Source organism: Procambarus clarkii, chromosome 56 (assembly GCF_040958095.1).
Source record: "Procambarus clarkii isolate CNS0578487 chromosome 56, FALCON_Pclarkii_2.0, whole genome shotgun sequence".
In the NCBI taxonomy this organism is placed as follows: domain Eukaryota; kingdom Metazoa; phylum Arthropoda; class Malacostraca; order Decapoda; family Cambaridae; genus Procambarus; species Procambarus clarkii.
Window position 1 is genome coordinate 27,899,619 of NC_091205.1, and position 7,500 is coordinate 27,907,118.

A 7,500-nucleotide genomic window follows, 5' to 3' on the forward strand; every position below is an offset into this window, starting at 1 on the left:
CTCCAAAACTCATTTTCGTACTTTTAAGGTGAAGAAAAGAAGTGATTTACTATAGAGTGTATTACACTTATTTGTATAATTTGCACGACGTTTCGAACCTCCATGGTTCATTCTCAAGTGAACAGATCTTACAATCTTTAGTATTGTAAGATCTGTTCACTTGAGAATGAACCATGGAGGTTCGAAACGTCGTGCAAATTATACAAATAAGTGTAATACACTCTATAGTAAATCACTTCTTTTCTTCACCTTAAAAGTACGAAAATGAGTTTTGGAGAACTCCTATTTCAATTAAGCCCTGATGCTAAGAAAATAGTTAGAGGGATAGAAGCCCTAAACCAGAAAATAATAAATACAGAATATGCGGTCATATTCAATGAAATATATATATATATATATATATATATATATATATATATATATATATATATATATATATATATATATATATATATATATATAATATATATATAATATACACACACACACACACGCACGTACGTACGTACGTACGTACGTACGTGATGTAATACAGCTGCAGACACCAGACATTGTTGCACTCACGGAGACAAAACTTGAAGATGTAATTTTAAATGAGGTCATATTCCCAAGGGGCTACTCAATTTGGAGACGGGACAGAAAAATTAGGAAAGGCGGTGGCGTTGCTGTGCTGGTAAAAGAACACCTAAAGGTGAAGGAAATAATGACTGCCAATCCACAAGAAGTTGACATAATAGCACTAGAGATCTGCTATGAGGATGATAAACTAATGATGATAAATGCATATAGTCCACCGCCAAGCAGCACATGGTCAAAGGAGGAGCTAGATAGTAAACGTGAAGGTCTTATAACAATAATGAGAGAGATTATAGCGAGAGCGGATAACGATAGATCACGACTGTTGATAGTCGGTGACTTCAACTTGAAATCCATAGACTGGGAAGCATATGAAGCTAAAACAGAAGATTTTTGGACCTGTAAATTTGTAGACCTCATCCTGGAAACATTCTTGTATCAACATGTTAAACAAGCTACGAGGATGAGGGAAGGGGACGTTCCCTCCATGCTAGATTTGATATTTACCAGGAAGGAGGAAGAGATATTTGACATTCAGTACCTTCCTCCCTTGGGTAAAAGTGACCATGTCTTTTTGGGAATAAAGTATGCAATGCGTTATAAGCTGGAAGAAAATAAGGAGGTTGAAGCAGTTGAAAAACCAGACTTCAGGAGAGGACATTATGGTGACCTTAGAAATTTTTTTAGTGAGTATAATTGGACAGACTTGATGCTAGGCAAGGAAGTGAATGAGATGTATGGCAAGTTTTGTGAAATATATGATAAAGGCACAAAAAAATTTATACCAAAACAGAGATGCAGAACTAGGAAACAGGATTGGTTCAATAGAAATTGCGAGAGGGCTAGAGACCGAAAGACACAAAAATGGAATCAATACAGGAAGAGGCCGAACCCCCAAACATACCAGCGATACAAAGATGCGAGAAACAATTACACGGCAGTGAGGAGAGAGGCAGAAAGAAATTTTGAAAAAGGGATTGCGGACAAATGTAAAACAGAACCAGGTCTATTCTATAAATTCATAAACAACAAATTGCAGGTAAAGGATAATATTCAGAGGTTGAAAATGGGAAATAGATTCACGGAAGATGAAAAGGAAATGTGTGAAACACTAAACGAAAAGTTCCAAAGTGTGTTTGTACAAAATGAAATCTTTAGGGAACCAGATACTATAAGAATTCCAGAGAACAACATAGAACACATAGAGGTGTCTAGAGACGAAGTGGAAAAAATGCTCAAGGAGCTCGGTAAGAACAAAGCAGCTAGTCCAGATGGCGTTTCACCATGGGTTCTGAGAGAATGTGCATCTGAGCTCAGCATTCCACTTCACCTGATCTTTCAGGCATCCCTGTGTACAGGAATCGTAGCAGACGGGTGGAAACAGGCTAACATAGTTCCAATCTACAAAAGTGGCAGCAGGGAAGACCCCCTCAATTATAGACCTGTATCATTGACAAGTGTAATAGTGAAAGTATTGGAAAAACTAATCAAAACTAAATGGGTAGAACACCTAGAGAGAAATGATATAATATCAGACAGACAGTATGGTTTTCGATCTGGAAGATCCTGTGTATCGAATTTACTCAGTTTCTATGATCGAGCCACAGAGATATTACAGGAAAGAGATGGTTGGGTTGACTGCATCTATCTGGACCTAAAAAAGGCTTTCGACAGAGTTCCACATAAGAGGTTGTTCTGGAAACTGGAAAATATTGGAGGGGTGACAGGTAAGCTTCTATCATGGATGAAAAATTTTCTGACTGATAGAAAAATGAGGGCAGTAATCAGAGGCAATGTATCGGAATGGAGAAATGTCACAAGTGGAGTACCACAGGGTTCAGTTCTTGCACCAGTGATGTTTATTGTGTACATAAATGATCTACCAGTTGGTATACAGAATTATATGAACATGTTTGCTGATGATGCTAAGATAATAGGAAGGATAAGAAATTTAGATGACTGTCATGCCCTTCAAGAAGACCTGGACAAAATAAGTATATGGAGCACCACTTGGCAAATGGAATTTAATGTTAATAAATGTCATGTTATGGAATGTGGAATAGGAGAACATAGACCCCACACAGCCTATATATTATGTGAGAAATCTTTAAAGAATTCTGATAAAGAAAGAGATCTAGGAGTGGTTCTAGATAGAAAACTATCACCTGAGGACCACATAAAGAATATTGTGCAAGGAGCCTATGCTATGCTTTCTAACTTCAGAATTGCATTTAAATACATGGATGGCGATATACTAAAGAAATTGTTCATGACTTTTGTTAGGCCAAAGCTAGAATATGCAGCTGTTGTGTGGTGCCCATATCTTAAGAAGCACATCAACAAACTGGAAAAGGTGCAAAGACATGCTACTAAGTGGCTCCCAGAACTGAAGGGCAAGAGCTACGAGGAGAGGTTAGAAGCATTAAATATGCCAAAACTAGAAGACAGAAGAAAAAGAGGTGATATGATCACTACATACAAAATAGTAACAGGAATTGATAAAATCGACAGGGAAGACTTCCTGAGACCTGGAATTTCAAGAACAAGAGGTCATAGATTTAAACTAGCTAAACACAGATGCCAAAGAAATATAAGAAAATTCACCTTCGCAAATAGAGTGGTAGACGGTTGGAACAAGTTAAGTGAGAAGGTGGTGGAGGCCAAGACCGTCAGTAGTTTCAAAGCGTTATATGACAAAGAGTGCTGGGAAGACGGGACACTACGAGCGTAGCTCTCATCCTGTAACTACACTTAGGTAAAAACTTAGGTAAAAACACACACACACACACACACACACCCCATTCTGAGACCATAATGAATAAAATAACATTTGGTGACATTTTAATATTTTTGAAGTCAATTTGAAATTGTGATTTTTTTTTTTTTTTTTTTTTTTTTTTTTTTTTTTTTAACTTTTTTTTCTGTTCATGGCATGATGTTGATCCATTAGGAAAAGTTGGAGCATTTACCATGAAGATATTACTCACAAAAAATTGAGTGTTTCAGGAAGTTTTGGAACACAAGCACCGGGCCCCTTAAGTCTAGCCAGCCTGCGGTCTTCCCTCACTGCCATGGTGTTAGGAAGTATAGTCTTTTGGCTGTCTTTGGCAATATGTCTTGGGATGATATTCAGGTCCAGGGGTTTTGGAGGTCAAACAGGGTCATGGGTCCTGGGAGTTGGATGAAGTGTTGCTTGTCTGTTTTATTTTTGGGGGAGTTTTTACTATTTTAAGGACGTAGCTTGTAATTTTCAACCAGACAGTGGTCTGTTTTGATTCGCCTACCTTTCTGGGTGCCTTCTCTGGTCAATTGCATGTATAACATATATTACATGTAAAATGCTCATAGGCAATTACTCTCTGTGCCTCTCTGAAGGTGCCAGGTTCTGGCTTTGGGCACCGGTAGGCAACAATAACTCTGATGACCCCAAATAGGATAGCACTGTAACAGCGAGATAGCTTCAGGGAGCCTCCAGAGCTCACCCAGAAATTGGTGTTTCATTACTTGCAAGTCTGATTTTTTTATATCGGAAATGGTCTTAATGCAAATACCAAGTTTGTTTCCCAGCATCCTCATTCTTCTTCTACGTTTTTTTTTTTTTTTTTTGTGTACCATTATCGGTTTTTGGTTAATGCTGTGATACCTTTTCATCCTACTTGGTTTAGCTAGACTTTTCTTGTGGACAGACACCTTTCTTTCCACAAATGTCATAATAAAAATTTATGAAATTTGTTGAGTGTACACCAACACAAAGGAAAAGATCGTGTACATGGTGTGGGCATGTCCAGTATTGTTAGCACTGGGCCACATATAGAGAACAAGTCATATATGCTAACACTATCGTAAAATTTATACTAAAGCATAAGTTTAGTAAAACATTTCTAAGAAGGGAAAAACAAAATGTAACAGTATTAACAAAAATATAGAGAAAATCATGATTTAGAATTTATAAGGAGCAATTTGGAGTTTACAGTGTGCATTGACATGAATCTGGATTGCATCCAAATTCCAGAGGAATGATCTAATTAGAAAACTTGTTTGATGCTTGAAGGTATTCATTATAAAGGTCTTGACTTTATACTTCAAAGGTGTAAAATATTTTGCTCATTTCTTACAGTCGACCTTTTTCTTGCATGTTAGATCATTATAAGAAAATTGTTGTTTTGCACTCCTGTCTTAAAATATTTTGGATGCATAATACGAAGAACTTTTCTTGATGTGATGCCATCCCACTGATGTCAGATGGTCTGTGTAAAGCCTCTGATGCACATTGATCATTGCATGTCACCAGATATTCACTTTTACCATTGTCAGTATATATTTACATTCATCTCCATGTTCTTCAAACTATCATCTACATCTCCTCCCCCCCACCCCCCAACCCTTTTTTTTAGTATTCTGTTGATGCTGCTTGACATAAAGTATGATAATGAAAGATTGTGCAATGCAAAATTTAAACCTCCTAGTTATTAGATGCATTCCATTTTATAGTATTATTTCCTAAATAATTGGTTGTTAATTGTATTATCAGTCAAAGTTTCCTATAAACTTGAGATGGCACAGACTCCCAAATTCATAATGCCAGACACTATTCAGGTGTGCTTGTGGCTTGCCATTGGTACAAAATATATGTAGCTCTTTGCCTTTCGTGTCCATGAAGTGCAGGGTTCTCACTAGGAGTATGGAGCAAAGTGGCACTCTAGAGTTGACCTGGAAGTTGCACCATCTTTGCTCTTTTCCATAGCACTTTTGGTTCTGTTGATAATTATAATTTTTGTTTTGTCATGTATTGCTTTGAATAGCATTAATAAGTCAATTAAGTATTTTCTTTATTGGCTATACAGTACTTTATTTTGACCAGAAATACACCATTTTGTATAATGTGATAAAAGCTTTTAAATTAAATGTGGTGGTAATAGAAAATTATTTTGAGCATGGTACTGTAGTGCCATTACTGCATTCCTTGAGGAGAACCCTAATCACAGTCGTTCTGTCCAGTGTACTGTATACTTTATTCAGATAAATAAAAGCTGCATGTACTCTCTCTTGCTTTTCCAGCATATTTGCAACAAGCATTCTCTTGATGAAGATCTGGTCAACACAAGTGCATCCTTCCATAAATCTCCAAGGGTGAACATTAAGGGCTCGGCACTACTTGTCCAGGGTGAAAGTCACGGTAAAACTTTACATGTCCGAGAAGAAATTTGTACTGCCAAAGACCTTTAGCTATTACATTATGTTAAATGATTGTTAGTGTTCTTTGTATTTGTTTTAAATCAACCTATAATGGCAAAAAAAAGTTACTATTCATACAAAGACACCTAAGCAATCTTTAAAAGGCTCTTGTCTACATAGGCAAGTTGAACCTAAAATTTACTTGTCCAACTCTCAAAAATTTAATCCTGGACAGTTGGACACGTGATATTGTTCAGCCCTGATGTGTCACTTTACTACACGTGATCTTTTTTTTTTTTATTTCATCCCTATCACCTCCACATACTTGACCTCTACACTAAGTACTGTAGTCTGTTGCAACTATAATTTTTGAATTTCTAAATTATATTTTTGCCTTTCTGCAGCATTACATCCAGTGCATCTGACTGGTAGTTTTGCTTACACAGATCTCACGCTTAATTACACGAGTTATATTTTATCTTTAATATAGTCCATTTTTTAATCTTCGGCTCATTACTTTTTCAGCAGTTGCATGAATTTTACCAAGACGTAATTTAATTCTTTACTAAACAACATACGAGCATCAAATCATTGTTTAAGAGTGAGGCAGTTGAGTAGTTGGCCTAAGACAGCTATGAAAGATATATCATTTGGGAAGCAAAATTGGTGCTAGTACTTCATTCACCGTTTCCTTTCTCTGATTTCACTGATGTATTACATTAGCTGGTATTGAGCAGTCATAGAAACACAAGCACAAGGAACTAAAGTACTGTACTCTTATTCTAGTTGCTGGTCCCTTTCTTTAGTTGTACTAAAAATTGTTCCATCACTTGTAGGCTGCTACATTCTCTTTACGCCTCTGCATTGCTTGTTGAGGCAGTTTCTGGGGTGCAAAAAAAAGCTGCAGCTATGTCATATTTGTAAAAGCCAGGCCAACATGTGGAGATCTACAAGTATTGCAAGTCTCCTAATTAACATTAGTAGGTAAAGGTCCCATAAATGCATAGGGAATGGGTCCAAGAGTTAGCTGCTACACTTGAGGATGAAACTGTGAGGCTGCCCTGTTCAAAGGCAAGCTTTTACATGGAATAAACACCAAAGAAAAAATTGGATACTGCACATTGATTTATTCTATGAATGGCAATTTGCCAAGAATTGTACTAGAATGCTTTGCTGCATAGTGGTAAATAATTTAGAACTTACACAAATTTACATTATCTGTTTGTAAATTTCTGTGATTGTACATGGAAACTTAGGTTATTTCTTTCTCTCTGATCATGTGGACCTAAAGTAACTGCACATAAGTTAATTCTGCACTAGTTTTTGTGGAACATGCACTGGCCCCTTCTTTGTTCTCATTATACAACCTGTGAACACTTTGATCTTGTCATATTCCACTTGCAGCTATGTGAGCATGGTGATGCATGTAAAATTCCTCAACACTGGTTAGAGTGCATCTTATTCACCTGAGTGTTCAAGACTTGGCAGTGGTGCACAAAATGCTTCTGGGAAACCTCTGCATGTTCATTGATCTAGGTCATAAATAGTAAATATACTAAGTACTGAAAGAAATAGAATATTTTAATTTATTAAGCTATTAAACCAGACATTATCTTTGTATAACAACTTATATTTACCTACAGGTTCATGTGTTTATATTCATCAGTTCAATTTCTCGGTTCAGAAGTCACTGGCTGAATTGGTTTTCCCTGTATACATGCTATGAGTTTGAGGAACTCAAGTCTTGAT

At 36.6% G+C, this 7,500-nt stretch overlaps 1 protein-coding gene across 3 annotated transcripts in view; it reads left to right on the forward strand.

Moving 5' to 3' along the window:
• Positions 1 to 7,500, forward strand: part of Gprk2 (G protein-coupled receptor kinase 2) — a 100,453-nt gene that overhangs the window by 53,433 nt on the left and 39,520 nt on the right. The window lies entirely within an intron of this gene.